Source organism: Hemibagrus wyckioides, linkage group LG21 (assembly GCF_019097595.1).
Source record: "Hemibagrus wyckioides isolate EC202008001 linkage group LG21, SWU_Hwy_1.0, whole genome shotgun sequence".
NCBI classification, from domain to species: Eukaryota; Metazoa; Chordata; class Actinopteri; order Siluriformes; family Bagridae; genus Hemibagrus; species Hemibagrus wyckioides.
In genome coordinates, this window is record NC_080730.1 from 7101829 (window position 1) to 7119764 (window position 17936).

At 38.1% G+C, this 17936-nt stretch overlaps 1 long non-coding RNA gene across 1 annotated transcript in view; it reads right to left on the reverse strand.

The window, feature by feature from the left end:
• The window catches only part of LOC131342714 (uncharacterized), a 40481-nt gene that overhangs the window by 8597 nt on the left and 13948 nt on the right, over positions 1–17936 (reverse strand). Inside the window, exon 2 of the long non-coding RNA XR_009203059.1 lies at positions 11343–11463. This is a non-coding gene — a long non-coding RNA (uncharacterized LOC131342714). The remainder of the gene's footprint in view (positions 1–11342; positions 11464–17936) is intronic.

Consider the following 17936-nt stretch of genomic DNA (forward strand, 5'->3'; position numbering starts at 1 on the left):
CAATAACTTTATTGCAAGAAGTTTTCCTTTTATATGATGACTTCTGGAATTTACCAACATGTAAATTGAACCACCGCCCTTCTTTGTCTTCTTCTCATTCCGTTTCTCTAATCCGCAGTGCCAACATGTGCCTTCCTCCAGCATGACCCTCCAAAGCAGCAGGAATGGGACTGGAATGCCAAACATCTCCCAACACCAAAGAAACATAAAAGACGACTTTGTCTCCTTTTGTGTCCAGGCCCCTTCGTTTCCCTCGTGTGATTTGTGCAAGGCTGGCCAAATATTTGTCAACCAGACACAGAAAAATGCCAACAAGACGGAACAAAGCTGAAAAGCCGTCTGGACAAGTTGTTTTAGCACTTATTGTCATTCCATTTTTACCAGTATGGGGTTAAAGGTCAGGAGGTCAGATGGATTCAACCAGACTTATCATAATTAAAGAGAAGATTTAAAAAAAAAAAAAAAAAAAAAAGGCAATAATGTAACAGGAAATAAAATCCCCTTATGTATTCCATTACCAACGCCAATACACTTTGCTGAATGCTAAATTAAGCATGCAGGAGCCTTGTTAGAATGCAGTCAGGTAGGTGGAGTATCTCAAAGTTTAAGAAAACAAACAGGGTTTTGTTTACAACACGCACCAAAGAGATCAGCTTCTCACTGAAATCCGCTCGGTATTTGCTGATAGCGAGGACAAATTGGGACATGTAAATGGAAGTAAATGTAGCAGAGAGGGAAATGGTGAAAATATAATTATATATTGATAGCCGGCAGATATGGAGGTACCCAGCAATTTTAGCAGCAGGTGAAATATTCAAAATACTATAGTCAGCTAATCCGGGGGAAGAAATTTTTATCAAGGAAGTATTTAAATCAATGGATGTTTAAACATGCATTTGGACATACGCACATAAATGAATTTATTTGCACACACCGATATACATATAAATATGTATAGAGAGAGAGATTAGGATTGAAATATTGTAGGAATGTAAGCAAATATGAAAACAGTATTCAAAATGAACGGATACCATGTTCTGTTATAGATTTGTTTTCCAGAAAGGTTTGCAGAGTATGCGGCTGGGACTAGAGGAAGCACTGGGACTGGGATCCCATGTAATGTAGCACAGAAAAAAGTCACACACTGCATTGAGGGTTACAGTAATGTTAAAGTTAAGAATTTAATTGTATATTGATACTTAAGCTCTTTTTATGCACATGACAAGAAACGTGAGACTAGGATGAGGGCAAATGATAAATTCATGGGTCAATAAAAATATTAACTAACATGCCTTTACAGCATCCTTAGTAGCTGTCTGGTCAGGATAGCAATGTTTTAAATTAGGCTGTAAGTTTTATATACTGAAACCTAACTAAACTGGGAACTAAAACCTAAAACCAGCTAAATTGAGTTTTTTTTCAGGGTTTACAAGTAATGGCTAAGGCTGTGTCTACTGTGAATTTACAGATAATAGTGATGTAATACTAAATGCTGCGAATTTTCATGAATGAATTTTCATTCCAGGACTTACTTATGGTATTTATAATATTACTGTTTCTGCATTGATCACCTTTAATAACATCCACCCTCACCAAGACAGCCCACCCAACTAGCTACAAAAAGCTCAATCCAGCATTAGCAAAATGGGGAGGTGCCATTACCTGGGTATACAAGCCTCAGGAGCATGGGGGTGGAGGTCTAGGTTTGATGGAGTGGCACTGCCATGCTCCCATGCTGAGCGCCAGTCACAACAGCAGTTGTGCTTCAATGCTAGAGTAATACTTCATCTTTATTGATGGCCTCGGCTCTGCCTTTCAAGACCCATATTGCTGATGTTGCTCTGACGCCTGGATCCAGCGAAACAAAGTGCTCTGGAAAGTGGAAATGGCTAAAGAAGGGCATAAAGTTTGATTTTCTATGTTCTGATATGGTAAAAAGCATTTGGAGTGAGCATGGATCCTTACTTGGCAGAAAACTACAAGTTTTTTGGACACCTCATTATTGAAATAAAAAAAGCCCAATTTTTTGCCCACATCCTCACTTTTTTAATGATATTCTGATTTATAGATTGTGATAAGATTTGAAAATGTCAGCCCTCTCCTGCAGATCCTGCCCTTTCCAATTTACTTTTAAACACATGAAATGCATGTCCTGTCATGTTATTAGTTAACCTTTCCAGTCAAGAACTTACAATGTTTGGTTTGAAATCTCCTTATTAAAAGCCTTGTAGATGTCATAGCTGGATTCAGACCATGTGACTGCATGAGGAAACAACATCTGGTTGTATATGTGCAGTTTATTTTGATGCTTTCCAAAATAACCATGTCGCTTATAAGGATGATGATGAAGATGTCAGGCAAGTTCATGTAATGTCTAAGCCACACTGCTTCCACCAGTACATCTCCAAAATGACATCATATGCTTTGGATCATGCTGCATTATGATGATCCTTTTCTTCCTCTATTCCTTCTGTTATCTTTCCAAAGGCTTTGCTACAGAAGCGATATATTTCCTTTGGGTAAATTTGGTACAACTGCAATGGGGACTCAAAACTTGCTAGTGGTTTGCGTCATATGTTGTACCCCTGAGGGTCTAGTTTTCAGCATATGGCGTCTTTGACACGTCTCAGCCTACACTCTCGAGGGTGTTTTTGATCTGGTTCCAGGACCTTTATTCAAAATTGAAAGGAATCTTTGGTCTTGCTCTGTGGTGTTTCCTGAGCATGCCACTGATGAGCTTTCTGGGACCTTGTCTTTTAGGCCATATCTAATCCCTGAGCTACCTCTTTGTATTTCTGAATCATTTATTCATGATTTTTTACCTCTGTAGTGACCTGCATTACTTGGATTTGGCACTAATACTGAAACAAATAAAGCAAATGACGGATTTCCATCTTCTTGAAAAGACTCACTGTAAATGTTTAAACAGTCATAAAACGGTCATAACTACAGGCTCACCTGCACTCTCAGCAAAAAAAAGGGGACTGGTTCCTTCTTACTAAAATGATACCCTTACCTTCTTTAGCTATCTTTAGCTTTTGTGGAAATAAAGCTATAGTATATCTTTAAAAAAGACTAAATATATGTAATCAGATCATATTTACCTTTCAGAGTAAAGCTTTAAGGGATTATTATATAATGGATTTCATCAAAACATATTTACTAAATATACAGTAAAAAGGTATATGCTTGAGGGTACCACCCCTGTGATAAGGAATGGTACAGTTTAGTGCCCTTTTTTAAACCTATAATGTCTAGCATTGGACAAATTACTTAATAATTTAAAGTTTTCTTTAGTTTGAGCCATGAATGAGGTCCATAGACATAAAGACATATAGCCACCAAAACAATAGCATGTTATTCTCTGGATAGTTTTGTATTTTGGCTAAGTAGCAAAAGAAGACAAAATATTTTCAGTTGAATATCACTTTTATTTAGAAATTCCTAAGGACTTAGACAAAACCTGACCCCTGAAAGGTCACCCTTGCTGCTGTTTCCGCAGGATCTAATGTCAATTAATAGTCAGGCTTTATTAATAGAGCTTTTTCGTTTGAGTAATCCATAATTTTTAACTATATACTCTGAACAGTTCTGATATTTTTGTGTTCTTAAAGTCACTGCTTGTGTCATACCTATTTTTAGATGGTCCAGTCATCATATTCAATTGCCCACCTAGCCTGAATCACCATTTGAATGGGCTTAGTCACTGATTTTTTTTATTGCCAGCATATTACACACTAGGACTAAAAGAACACATTAAATTTTCTGAATTTAGTTTCAAAGTACTTCTTATAAAATACACTGAAATGCTTAGAATCATATTTGACTACTCACCAAATACAAGAGATTTTGAGGTCTATAATAACCAATGTAGGAAAAAGAGGTCTAAATAATTGCATGTTGTTTAGATCTTACTTTTATTGTCGAAATGTTCAATATTAGGTGATAAATTTCTAACTAGACATAAAAATATGAATCAACTTTAAGTCCATATGGCTACTTTGTGTGTCCATTTCCCAGCAGGTACATACTGGGGGCTATCTTTATTTGATGAGTTTCAAATGGTGTTCTATTTGGTATATAATGCACTTTTATAGACAAATATAGTACACATCTACAATAGTTCCTACAACGCGATGAGGATGTATAGTATAGGATGTAAAGTCCCACCATTAACTTATACATACTCTAAAAAACCAGTTACAGATTTTTCCTTTCCTGTCACACAATAAATAGTTTAAGTTTAACATGGTTACCGTCAAAACAAATTACAAATCATGAATGAAACAGAACCCAGACTCGCCAGAATCCAAATATATTTTGATGGCTCTCACAGAGCAAAAATCTCAGATGGCTGCTTCATGGCTTCACAGGTCTCGAAGAATAATTACTAATTACAAAAGCAACATGGAGTTGAGGCCCAATGTGAGCTACTTAACGATTTGTCAGTATTCATATGCAACAAACGTCATCACTAAAATGAGTCAGAAGGCAAGTGCATCCCCTACCAAGAAGTCTGTACTCATACTGTTGAAAAATAGGCCAGTGTCTATTTATCAATCCGAAGCACACGTGCTGCACAACCCAGAGCAGAGATTATACACCTTCCCTCAAGCCTGTTTTATATTAGCACTAAGTAGGTGCAAATTTTCTGTTACTCAGCTTTAAAGCTCACAAACGAGGCCAGTGGACACCAGGGTTATGAGCTGAAGATGGGGACAAGGTGGAGGGAAACTAACAGGAAGTTAAAAAAGAAAAGCAGAAAAGCTTCTCTTTAGGCAGGCTATTTTATCTGAAGCATTATATACTTTAACTCTATAGGTGAAGAGGTTACTCTGGCAATCATCAATACGTCAATGCATTGACAACCAAAACTTTGATTTTTCAAACACAGAACAGTTTTCATTGACAATTTCTCTTGCCAGTGCACCCGTATTTGTGCTAATAATTTGTGCTAATTCCCGGAAAACTTCTCCTTTGTGAGCAGAAAGAAAAAAAAAACTTTAAACGGGTGGCGCAGTGGCTGTGCAGACAATTAATACCAATATCCTGGCAAGCAGCAGTGCAGAAATCGGATCAGCCCACCCAATTTCCAAGGCAGATGAGGTGTGAAGAGGAAATTTGTTTGAAGCAACAGAATGCATGACCACGGCCGACACAGAATGCTGCACAGGATGTACTGCAAGTGTTTCATTTTCCTCTAGTTTAGCCAATAATGACTTCCTTCAATGCCTCACTCAAAGCGAGTGCATGTGATGCTCAAATTCCTCTAAATATTTGATTGAATTATTTTGTGCCCATTTCTTCTATGAAGCGTGGGATAAAAGTTAAGTTTAAAATTTAAGCCATTTTGAGTAAAGCCTTCCATAATTTGCATTGAAAAAAAAAAATAATAAAATAAAATAAACAAACAGGAAACTATTCTTTATGAACCCGTTGAAGTAATTTACAATGATTTAAAAGGCTAATTTTCTTTAAACGAACAAATTTCTGCAGAACATTTAAGGTTTATCAGTTTTTCCTTCTTTTGATATTTTTATATGAAAATTGAGAGTGCAGTCTAATTCCTCTCATATTTGAGAAACTTTGCTGGTTGTCCTGTGATCTCACACTTTTATTTTAACACACATTTTAACTTTACTTAGCAAAGTTTGTATTTTTGTCTAGTTTTTAAAACCTGTTTTTAAAATATTTTTTAAAACAGGCTTTTAAAAAGTCTAAAGGCTGAAGTGTTATATTCTGAGTAAATGTCTTTTGTGCTATTTAACGTGAAAAGTAAATAACTTGAATAAACCTACGTATGCTTCCCACATGCCTTAGCTCAATTGTGATATAATATCTAAGTGAGGTTGTGTTATGACACTTGACTTACAATACAATGTCATGACAACTGACTGCTGTAAGAAAATCATAGAAACATTACATGTGTGGATTTCAGCAAGAACTACAAAGTTTTTATTAAATTAGACCCAGAGATAATGCTGGGTACAGAACCAGTTTAAGAAAAATACTGGTAATAGCAGTCAGTCTGACTATACTGTAGCTGTCTAAAATCTTGCTAGCTAAGTGTGATTTTCTCACAAAGTGAAAGTCATGCAATAATAAAGTTAATTTATAGCTTTGTGCTGTAGCAAAGTTGATATAAAGCTGCCTTTATATATTTCCTGGCACTCAAATGTATTATATGATAGCTGCTATCCATTTAATAGTACAAACACTACTGGTTAAATATTAAAAACGCAGTGAATTAAACATTAATGGTGAAAAGAAAAGTGTTTTGATTGAGTTAGACAGAAATGTGTCCTATTTCCTCTGCCAGACCCCACAGAGACCCTGTACAGGAAAAGATTCATTTGAATTAAGTGGCTTTTAATAAGTCACATTAGAGGCTTAAAATAATAAGGAAAAATGGGAAAAGAGGCAGCAATGTAAAGGCTTGGTTCAGCATGAATAGACTGTGTGTCCTCAGAAGCCTTTTTTTAAAATCGCAAATCATTTCTCACCTTCACAGACACATTTACAGAGAAACAGATACACAGACATGAACAAACACGGCACTGAAGGTGGCTTGAAGCCTTTCACATAAACAGTTAGTCATTCAGAGTTGTATTTGTATTTGCTAACCTTGAGCTCAAAGAAATACTGGGATTCACGAAACCCAAGAGGGGGGTTCAGGAAGTCCTGTCCTAGAATTTCATTGACAATGGCCCCATTTTATTATGGTTTTAATACAACACTCATCAAATTGCCTTCTCAATTCTTCCCTAGGGAATTCACGTGTCCATCATAAAGACCTTTACTTTACTTGATCAGTGCAAGTGAAGCATTAAAGTGCTGTTAGATGAGCCCTTGAAGGGTTGAGACATTAACTTGAGATAACTGTGGATGTTAGGAACTGGCCCAGAAAATAATGTGATCTGGCAAAATTCCTTTAAAATATTGTTTTTTAGGATATGAATTCTGGTCTGTTAGTCCCAGTGACAAATGTGTGGTATCTCCTGTAAGTCCTAGTGAAGGTGGCCTATGTGCCTGTCAGTCCCAATGATAAGGGTGTGGCCTCAGTGCATGTCAGTCCTAATGATGAGGGTGTGGCATCAGTGCATGTCAGTTCCAGTAATGAGGGTGTGGCATCAGTGCATGTCAGTTCCAGTGATGAGGGTGTGGCCTCAGTACATGTCTGCCCCAGTGTTGAGGGTGCGGTCTCAGTGCCTGTCAGTTCCAGTGATGAGAGTGTGGCCTCAGTGCCTGTCTGTCCCAGTGATGAGGGTGTGGCATCAGTGCATGTCAGTTCCAATGATGAGAGTGTGGCCTCAGTGCATTTCAGTCCTAATGATAAGGGTGTGGCCTCAGTGCATGTCTGCTCTAGTGATGAGGGTGTGGCCTCAGTGCCTGTCAGTTCCAGTGTTTAGGGTGTGGCATCAGTGCATGTCTGCCTCATTTATAAGGGTGTGGCCTCAGTGCATGTCTGCCCCAGTGATGAGGGTGTGGCCTCAATGCTTGTCAATACCAATGATGAGGGTGTGGCCTCAGTGCCTGTCAGTCCCAATGATGAGGGTGTGGCCACAGTGCCTGTCAGTCCCAATGATGAGGGTGTGGCCACAGTGCCTGTCAGTCCCAATGATGAGGGTGTGGCATCAGTGCCTGTCAGTTCCAGTGTTTAGGGTGTGGCATCAGTGCATGTCTGCCTCATTTATAAGGGTGTGGCCTCAGTGCATGTCTGCCCCAGTGATGAGGGTGTGGCCTCAATGCTTGTCAATACCAATGATGAGGGTGTGGCCTCAGTGCCTGTCAGTCCCAATGATGAGGGTGTGGCCACAGTGCCTGTCAGTCCCAATGATGAGGGTGTGGCCTCAGTGCCTGTCAGTTCCAGTGATGAGGGTGTGGCCTCAGAACCTGTCAGTCCTAGTGAAGGAGGTGTGGCCTCAGTGCATGTCAGTCCCAATAATGCAGGTGTGCACTGAAACCTGAAACATTTTTTCATAAAAAAATATTATATCATACCAAGTAACTTGATGCAGGTAAACAAAAATTGGCTGTGTATTAACTGAAAACCTACTTTATAGCTGGGGTACATGGGGCAATTGGAGAACTGTTATTTGCAGTCCGTTAGAATTATGAGGAAAAAGCTGCAAAAGGTCAACAAAAATCTAGGTCTAGTACTGTATATTGAATTCATATTTTATTTGGTGCCACAGGTAGCATAGAATCCCTGGTTAAATTCTGAAATTCCCCTTAGCAAATATGTATCTGTAATGCTCTGCAATGCACTGGTGTCACATCCAGTCTGTATTCCCCTCTCACACCTAGTGTTCCTGGGATAGACTCCAGATCCACCGTAACCCTGGCCAGGATAAAGCGGTTACTGAAGATGAATGAATGAATAAATAAAGTATATTTTATTTCCAACAAGCAAAGACATTTTGTTTTATATACAGTACTCGGCTCTACAGCAACAATGCCAAAGCTGTAAAAAAGGCTGCAGGAATCCCATAAAACAGGAACACTTGCTTTGATTTCAAGAACAATCGATAATAAAGAATAGCTAGATGTCCTTAAACATCACTATAGAGCTGAGAGAATGAAAAGTAACACAACGTCACTTATTGCTTATCACAAAATTCAGAGATGTGATCTGTGAAGTCTGTGCTCAGTTTACCTTAGACACAATGGAAGTGTTTGACTGGTGGGGAAAAAAAAAACAAAGATATTGTCAAAATGTACAACATCATATGAGAGTTACGGGATATGTGTATGATATGAAGTGATGGGGAATGTGTATGAGAGTGACTGTGCATATGTGTGTTTTGTGCAGCATCTGGCAATCTGAGCCTACAGCAAGCATTCAACATACAAATGACTTTAATAGACGCACAATAAACTGTCAAAGAGTAACAACGGTGAATGCATTATTCATCATTAGAGCTAATAAATACTGTGTTCCTGGTTCCACCACTTGCTTTTTTATTACCTTGTGAAACAGCTATTTGAGTTCTATCTGAAGAATGTTTAACAGTTGACATTCAGAGTCTATACTGGACCAAATTCATTCATTCATTCATTCATTCATTCATTCATTCATTGACCTTCACTGTAACCTTCTGGTTAGGGTCATGGTGGATCTGGAGCCTACAATCATGAAGCACAGGGAAGGAATACACAAGAGATGGGACAGCAGTCTATCACAGGCTACCTCACACACATACAAGCAGCTCTGAGCTGTCGACGAATGGACTCCACAAAAATATCTCTGAAGGTGTGTATGGTATCTGGCACCAAGATGTGAGCAGCAGATCCTGTAAGTTGTGGGGACTCAGTGGATCAGACTTTGTTATACAGCAGATGAGCCTTGGGTGGCCATGACACTGATGCCGGTTAACCGTTGTCCTTTTTTTGTACCACTTCTGGTAGGGATTAATCACTGTATGCCAGGAACACTTCACAAGACCTGATATTTTGGGGCTGATCTGACGATCTTCCTGCTTTTAAAACAACTAACTATAAGAACTGACTGTTCACTTGCTGCCTAATATATCCAACCCCTTTAACAGCTGCCACTGGAACAAGATAATCAGTGTTACTTACTTCACCTATCAGTGGTTTTAATGTCATGGCTGATTGGTGTATGTTCACAATTCAGGGCAATTCCGAGAAGCCAGAAGCCACATGTTTTAAGGAGGTGGGAGGAAACCAGAGAACACGGAGGAATCCCACACAGATACAGAGATGTAGTAAAACTCCACACAGACAGTAACCTTAGCTTAGGACAAAACTGGGGACCTTAGACCTGAGAGGCAGCAAGACTACCCACCTCACCACCACAGACAAAAATAAACATGGCAATATTTGTCTGCACATGTCTAAGGCATATATAAAGACATTCCATAAATCAAGAATGTTTTTTTTCTTTTAAATAACACAATATATTGCATGAAAATAATTAAAAATAGAATCATGAAGTTCAAAACAAATCCAAAGTAACTGATGCAGCCACTTTTTGCATTAATTAACCACCTAGAAAAAAATAATAATATAAAAAATAGCTGTAATGTAAAACGCCCAGCTCCCAAAAGCATCCAGTACTAATTAATAAGATTAATTAAGTAGAGATTAATTAAGTAGATTATCTATTACACTCCTCGATAATATATAACCAGAATCTAATGCTTATTCACTTATGAGGTCATCTATCAATCAAATTAACTTTTATGGGCTAGTTATTTAATTCTAATGCACTATTATGGTCTAGATACATTTACATTTACAGCATTTGGCAGACAGTCTTATCGAGAGCAACTTTATTTTACTTTACACAACTGAGCAGTTGAGGTTTAAGGGCATGGCTCCAATCCCCAGGAGAGGCAACTTGGCAGTGGTGGGATTTGAACTCATCTTCGGTGGAAAACATGTCAGTGTTATGATACTAAAATCAACAAGAAAAACGTTCTTGTTTAAACACTGACATGTTTCATTCTGCCCTAGGTGTGCATCATGAAGTATGAGCTCATATGGCACATGTCTCGCCTTGGGTAATAACTTTTATTTTTGGCCTTGACTTTAAAAAGCCCCCAAAGTGCCCCAGAGCCATGTGACACTACTGACAACATGACAACATACCTTTCCAAAAAAAAAATAAAATAAAATAAATAAATCAGAAAAGGAAGCTCAACAGGTGTCCATGTTTGTCAAGTTGAGCAGTCCTGGGCTGTCACTCAAGTCCATTTAAAAACTCTGGAAAACTATAAAATAGCACTCTTTTAAATGGTTCTCTGTCTTGACAGGCTTGTTCATAAGTCATAGGGTGCACAGAGATTTTGTGCCAAAGCATTAACGTTCCTATGCGCTCCAGTTTCTGCCAGGAAGTTCAGAACTTCCCACAGTGTAACGTTACTGCACCCCGGAGGGCGAGGATCAGCAGCTGATTGGCTGCAACACCTGTCCTAGAGACAAAGAGAGACACAGAGAGGTGGGGATGAGGGGCGGGGGGTGTAGTGAAAGAGGGGGAAATAAAGAGAAAAGGGGGAGCTCAAAAGCCCAGCAGGCTTTGGGTGACTGACAGCAGCATCCTGTGCCCACAGCGCCGAACTGGAGCTCCATACAGAGAAGACGCTATAAGAGGAAAAACCTACTCAACAGTCCACACACACAAACACACACTGTCTCTCCTTCACAATGCCACAGACGGATGATCCCCTCCACCAGATTTGGACCCTTACAATCAGTATACAGGTACAACAAAAACAGATGTACGATTGATGTCTTACTTTTCTGTTCATGCCTCTCAAACATGCTTCGCACACATCGAACATTCACACAAAAACACACAAGCGCATTAAAGCTCTTACATCAGCATACTGTTTCGAGCTATACTCATCGCTGCCAGCAGTGGGGGGAACAGCGCTGATAGCAGAGTTGTGTGATCGTGTTGTTCGTAGCACTTCTCGAGTTGTACATCAAAGCAATGAGCTGAGAAAAGAAAAAAAGTGAGAATTAATTTTCTCAAGACTCATATAACAACCTAGGAGGGATTGAGGAGGAAAAAGCTAGACATGATGCAAACATGAAATAATAAGCCAGTTATGGGTGGGAGCACATCAAACAAACCCCCTCATCATCAAGTCAGCAGCACTAATCAGAACTAATTATCACAGAAGCATATATTAAATCAGAAAAGTGCACATTACGTTAGAATATATATCATATCTCACCTGTTATGCTAACAGAGTCTCAGTGTCCTTAATAAATAGTCAGAGGGGTCATACTCATAATTAAACAGGAACAGAGATAATGCCTTTTGCTAAATCCTAGTTTATCACTTTCACCTACGTTGTAGCCATGCACAATTCCCCTAACATCTACCATGGAACCTTCATTAAGTTGAATTACATTTTATCTGTATAGCACTATTAACAGTAGACATTGTTACAAAGCAGATGGTAATAGTAAAGTGTTAGCTGTATCAATCTCAGCCTGCAGAACCCTGTTTTAAGGACCTGAGACCTTTTCCATAGAATATTGATATTTATTGAATGCCAGAGGCACCCTCTGCAGGTTCTGGGGTAGTTACAGCATTTTCTACATAACCCTAATGATACAAGTAAACCCTAACCAAGAACAACAGTTGACAATTTTCCCGCAGTTTAATTAATTTACCGCATTTCAATGAATCTCTTACATGAAGCTACACCAGATGAAGCTTTGCATATTTTTCATTGAACTGGACGGATACATTATCAGATACTACTACTTAAGATTGCTGTTACATATAGTTTGGTTAGAAAAACGATTCAAGCTAGCTGGCTACATCCAAAAAAACTCTGTATAAGATTCCATTACTGTATAAGTAACAACAAATTCTTATGTATTGTCTTAAGAAAATCTTCATTGTTTTTGCTCTAAATTAATTTTATTAACAAGCCAAATCAGAAGTCTTGGCCATAGATCATGTAGGTGTCAATTGATCAGGCAAACAGAGAAGTGTAATATAAATACAAACTAACTGGGAACAACCACAGAGAAAATTATGCTTATATTTGCACATCGGGGAAAAAATGGCAAACCCGCTCGAAGAGTGAAGGTGAGTGAACTGGTTTGAATACACTGAGTTGATTGAGAGTAAACTGAAAACAATTGCAGTCAGTAATCACATGAGTGGGAAACTGATATAATAATCAGAATGGATTAAATGTGCCCGTGAAGATCAGAGATTTGGCTGTGATGATCACTGACATCCTATATTGTGCTCAAAGGTCTTCTACCTATATGGCCTTATTGGATACTTTGGTTGTTGTTGTTCTTTCGGCTGTTCCCTGTTTGGGGTCGCCATCATGGATCATTTTGTCTGCAGGTTTTAATTTGGCACAGGTTTTACATCGGATGCACTGATGCAACCCTTCCATTTTAGTCGGACTTGGGACCAGCACAGGGAGTTAACTCTTCAGTGGCTGGGTTGGCTCCCTACCTGGAAATTGCTGTCGCTGGACCACCGGGAGACCTCCTACTTTGGTATCCTAGTAAAAGCGTAACCAAACTCAGTACAACATAATGTGACTTATCTTACTTAACTTAACGCCTTTTTCTCTGAATGAAGCAATGCTTCTACACTGCACTGCTTTCTTCACGTCCTTCCAAGCATTTCTGGAAGGATCTTCAATTTCTTGGTTTTCTATGGCTTCTCTTCCCCTGCAGCATCATTCCACAGATTGCCTAGTTACCTTGGTTGCACGGATTCGGAAGTTGTGTACCAACCAACCCCACTCTCATTTCCACATCTGGACCTCAATCCTGTCTTAAGGTTTGCTGTTTAATGTAGTTGACTGCGATGTTTCTGAGCCATTGAAGAGTCTGAAGAGGAACAAAATGTGGCATTCCATATTTGTTACCATACTGAACTGTCCAGTGGAATTATACATCCACAATGTTTAAGAAGCCAGTATATGAACAGTGTTTAAAAAGGTTAGCTTTGCTATGATTCTAAAGTCAATGCTGTCTTGAAAAAAGCAGGCAACAATCCAAACATGAAGGTTACTTGTCATAGAGACAGATGGTTATAATCAGTAATGTGAGCCATTTTTTATTTTATATAGTTAAATAGTGCTATTTTGACAAAGGTTGGTGTCTGAATCAATCAACAACGTTTATAGTCATTCATTGTAAATGCTTTAATTCAAATAGGTGTACAAATGAAGCAGAATATAATCCAAGCATACATCTGAGCTGATGATAAACAAGGACTGGTCAATGGCTCTCTGGCAGATTTCAAATCTTTGCTCACAACCTTTTGGTCACTAGAACACAACCTCATGTGTTCTGTGAACTGCCACTAGAGCTTTAATAAGTGTCTTTCAAGTGCCTTATATCATTGTCTGAATTGCACACTGCTTTAAATAAACACCAAAGCTCTATGGATTTTACTATATAAAAGAAACCCAAAATATTATAAATCCACCAAGCCACAAGCCAGCCCCTCTGCGTTGCTGCCTTTATCTGCCGTTACCAACATGTCTCAAAAAGTCTCAGCACACTCATCTTTGACGTTAATGGGGGACAATTGTCAAACAAGAACAGGATGGTGTAACCGACTAGCAATATCTTCTAGCAACAGTTCATGGCATTTTCTATGGTGAGACTAATTGTGATATCAAGCAGAGGCTCCCTTTCCATTTAATCAGTGGTCCATGGAGGGCGACAGCAGGTAATCAGGCGTAATTAAAGCCCACACTTGGCACCCTAGGTTGGGACATGGGGGCCAACAGCACCATGGGTCACTGCCATGACAGGCTCCCTGCTGCTCAATTGTGGATAATGGACACTCCGATCCATCTGGGGGTGGTGGGGCTGTTCCATCATGAGGTCAATGCCAGGCTGTTGATTGATTCAAATCATCAAAGAGAGAGGTGAGAGAGGGGAGCATGTGGCGTAATGACAACACTGATGATGCTAATGACACCCTGCTTCATTGTTTTGACATGCAGATGACATGGTTCAAAGATATTTCGAGTTGAAGGATGGTTTTAGGGGTTTGAGTTAAATATTCTGCTATGCAGACATCTGAACTAAGCTTTTTATTTTTTTTTAGTTTTTCAGGACATCAATTAAAGAAACCAAGCCAGAGATTCCACTTAAGATACTTAAGATCAAGCATTTAAACAGATGTAACAGAAAAGCAGTAAAACTCAATGCAGCAATCTTAAAGGCTTTCTGAAAAGTACGATTCTTGCCCTAGTTGTTGACTTCTTGTAGGTACTTTTCTTACAATCTATCATTAATCTTGACAACATACATACCTTTGAATCAATGTTTGCCAAACCCACAATTACTGTCAATGTCGAAGCTGCAGGCTATGCTGTGTAGTATTCAAATATGCTCTATAAATCATGGGTTTTAATTAATCTTTTTTAAATCCAGTCAACATTTATTAAAAACACTGTACATTTCTGAAACTTGGAGACCTCAGCAGTGAGTAGATGCCAGCATGCCTATGTGATTGTATGTAGAGTAATAAGCAATGAGTAGCAGTGCATGATGGGAGATCACAGAGGAAGCAGCAAAATGAAGGAACAGAAATTGTAATGAGCTGTGAGCAGGAGAGCCAATGGAAAAGAAACAGTTTCATTCATGTTTTTCAAGGGAGATGATTTTCTCACACTCCCTCTCTTTCGGCACAGCCTCCTTGCACTGGGAATCAATGTTGAATCAATGGGTGTCTTGGAGAGCTGTCAGAGGAAAGCAATTTCTCCACATTTCTTAAAAAAAAAAGAAAGAAAGAAAGAAAGTAAGGCGGCGTGCCAAGAATTCCAAGAGACGCCGCCGATCCGTCCAGGGCGGACACTTTATTGACAGAAGAGGATGTACTGTACAAGGGAAAGCCTTTAGATTAGACAAGCATAAAAAATGCAAGGGAATGAACTACCACAGCTTTGTTGGTGATGACAGAAAATGCAAAGAATTCATGAGAAAGACAAATGTAAAATCATTGGGGTTCTAATAAGAAAAAGTGATTTAAAAATTAAATGAATAAAAAAAAAGTAATAAATAAATTAAATAAATAAAGTTGTATCTGTGCAGTGATTTTTTATATTTATTTTAAAATTCTGGGGATGATATTTATAATAAAACTTCTTCTTTTACCCTCATACAGTCTTGCATACAAATGTATGCAATGTTACTGATAAACATAACATCATTAACGGTTGAACTGGCTACTGTTCATTTTTCTTTTCAACGCTTCACATGCCGGGGTTAAAATGATGGACGTTCACGTTTATTTGAGCGTTAAGCAGAGTTCTGGCTATAATTTGGCTAGAATCGTATAATATTGCTAATGATAGCGATGATGTTATAGAGTTTCAAATGTTTTTTTTATAACAACAGGCTTTAAAATTATTAGCTTCATTATATATCCCAGGGATACTCAAAACATTAAGCCTGACCCGTGACTGTGTTTACCACAAAACCAAATCAAAACTTTTTCATTTTTAATCACACTTCCATTGAATCAAATTTTATAGGCACCCATGATGCAAGCGGGTCTCCCACACCTCCTATAATCTCAGATTAGTCTCTGACCTGAGATTAACCCCATAATATGACTCATCTTTCATACAAAATATTAGCGATAGGTTTATTTCTTTCGGGATATTTTACTCTAAGTACATTATATCAGCAAAAGTTTGTCTACACCTTCCCCAAATGTTCTTGCCCAATGTTAATGCCTGACCTCACTAATGCTCTTGTGGTTGGATGAACACAAATCCCCACAGCCATGCTTCAAAATCTTGTGAAAAGCCTTCCCAGGAGAGAGGACGTTATTATAACAGTAAAGGGGAATAAATCTGTACTGGGATGTTCAGTAAGCGTACATGAGTGTTATACAGTAGTCACAACTCTTGGCCATATAGTGTATCTTATTTTTAGTCTTTATAACTTCAAGGACACTGCAATAACATAAGTGGTAACAGGAACTAAGTTGTCTCGTGGCCATTCCACAAGATTCAATATTAAATATCAATTGTTTAGCATCTGTATTTAATAAATCAAATAACTGTTGACAAATTTCACAAAGTGAAATAAAACACTTCCCTTTGTACTCAATTGGGGTGATGATAACTTTGCTTCACACTTCACCACCACAATCATTGATTAGCCCTGTTATTTAATTAAACGATTATATTTTTGACAATCATATTGCATCGAAGTTCATGCACTACATATGATTTTCAAACCCTCACTATAAGAACAATCTATTCAATTACACTTTATAATAATGTCCGCATTGAACAATAGACATTGTCACAAGGCAGCTTTATAGAAATATATAAATATACATAAACAATTCAAATGATACACAGTAAACTTGAATAACAAATTGTTTTAGCTCAAATTAAGCATTAGAATTTCATTCAGGGTAAATCTACAGTTTGTGGAAGTTTCATGATGTCACAGGTTTGGAGTAACTCTATGGAGAAAACAGTAGTTATTGTGCACATGAATTTAAAAATAATGGAAGCACTCGGATGCGGTGAGTAGATGTAAATATGTGGTAGGATGTGTGTTTAATCTCAAATGTTTCATGATATTCTACCATGGAAAAATTGTCTAAATCCATTTGTGCTGTACTTATTAAACCCTATCACAACATAGTCAAATTGAATTTAATTGCATTCATTGTATGAGTTTAGAATTTCATTTCATTTCGCAATTAGGAAAGTGACCAGCTGGACCTCACATTGTACGTCATCTTTAGTGTTAATAGGAACATTTCTGCAAACATTGGAGTGGATTAACTTCGGGGCCTCATAAACTTGAGAAAATTTCCTATTGTTCTGTATCGTGGACCTCATTATTGTAATTGGATGTACAAATTCCCGCATTTGCAGAATTCATTTAAATGCTCATAATTAGAGCATTCATATGTATATAGAAATATTAGCATATGATTATTATGGTGTCTAATAATACATCTTGTGAATTCAATGGATTTTTTTTTTTGTCTATATCACAGTGTTTGTTCTTTTATTTCTTGAGTTTCATTATTTTCCATATATATATATATATATATATATATATATATATATATATATATATATATATATATATATATATATATGACCCAATTCCTTGCAGGTCTTCGAAACATTCAGTTACATCTCATTATGCTCGGTGGAGAGATGAGAGGCGGGTGTTGAGTTGTACATTCCAAATGCTACCACAGCCCCTTAGGAAACTAGTGCTGCTTGGGCTGGGGATCAGTGAGCTGTGACAAGAACTTCGAATTAAAAAGAAGTGCATTATCTAAACCTTGGAGAGGGAGTTGTGCCATACAATCTCCCTAGATCTGTTGTTCTCCACCACACTGGGCTCTTCAAAGGATTCTCATTACTCTACATCTCTCTGTTCTCCACAAGCTTATCTCCTAGTTAGCATTTCTGCCTTTTTTT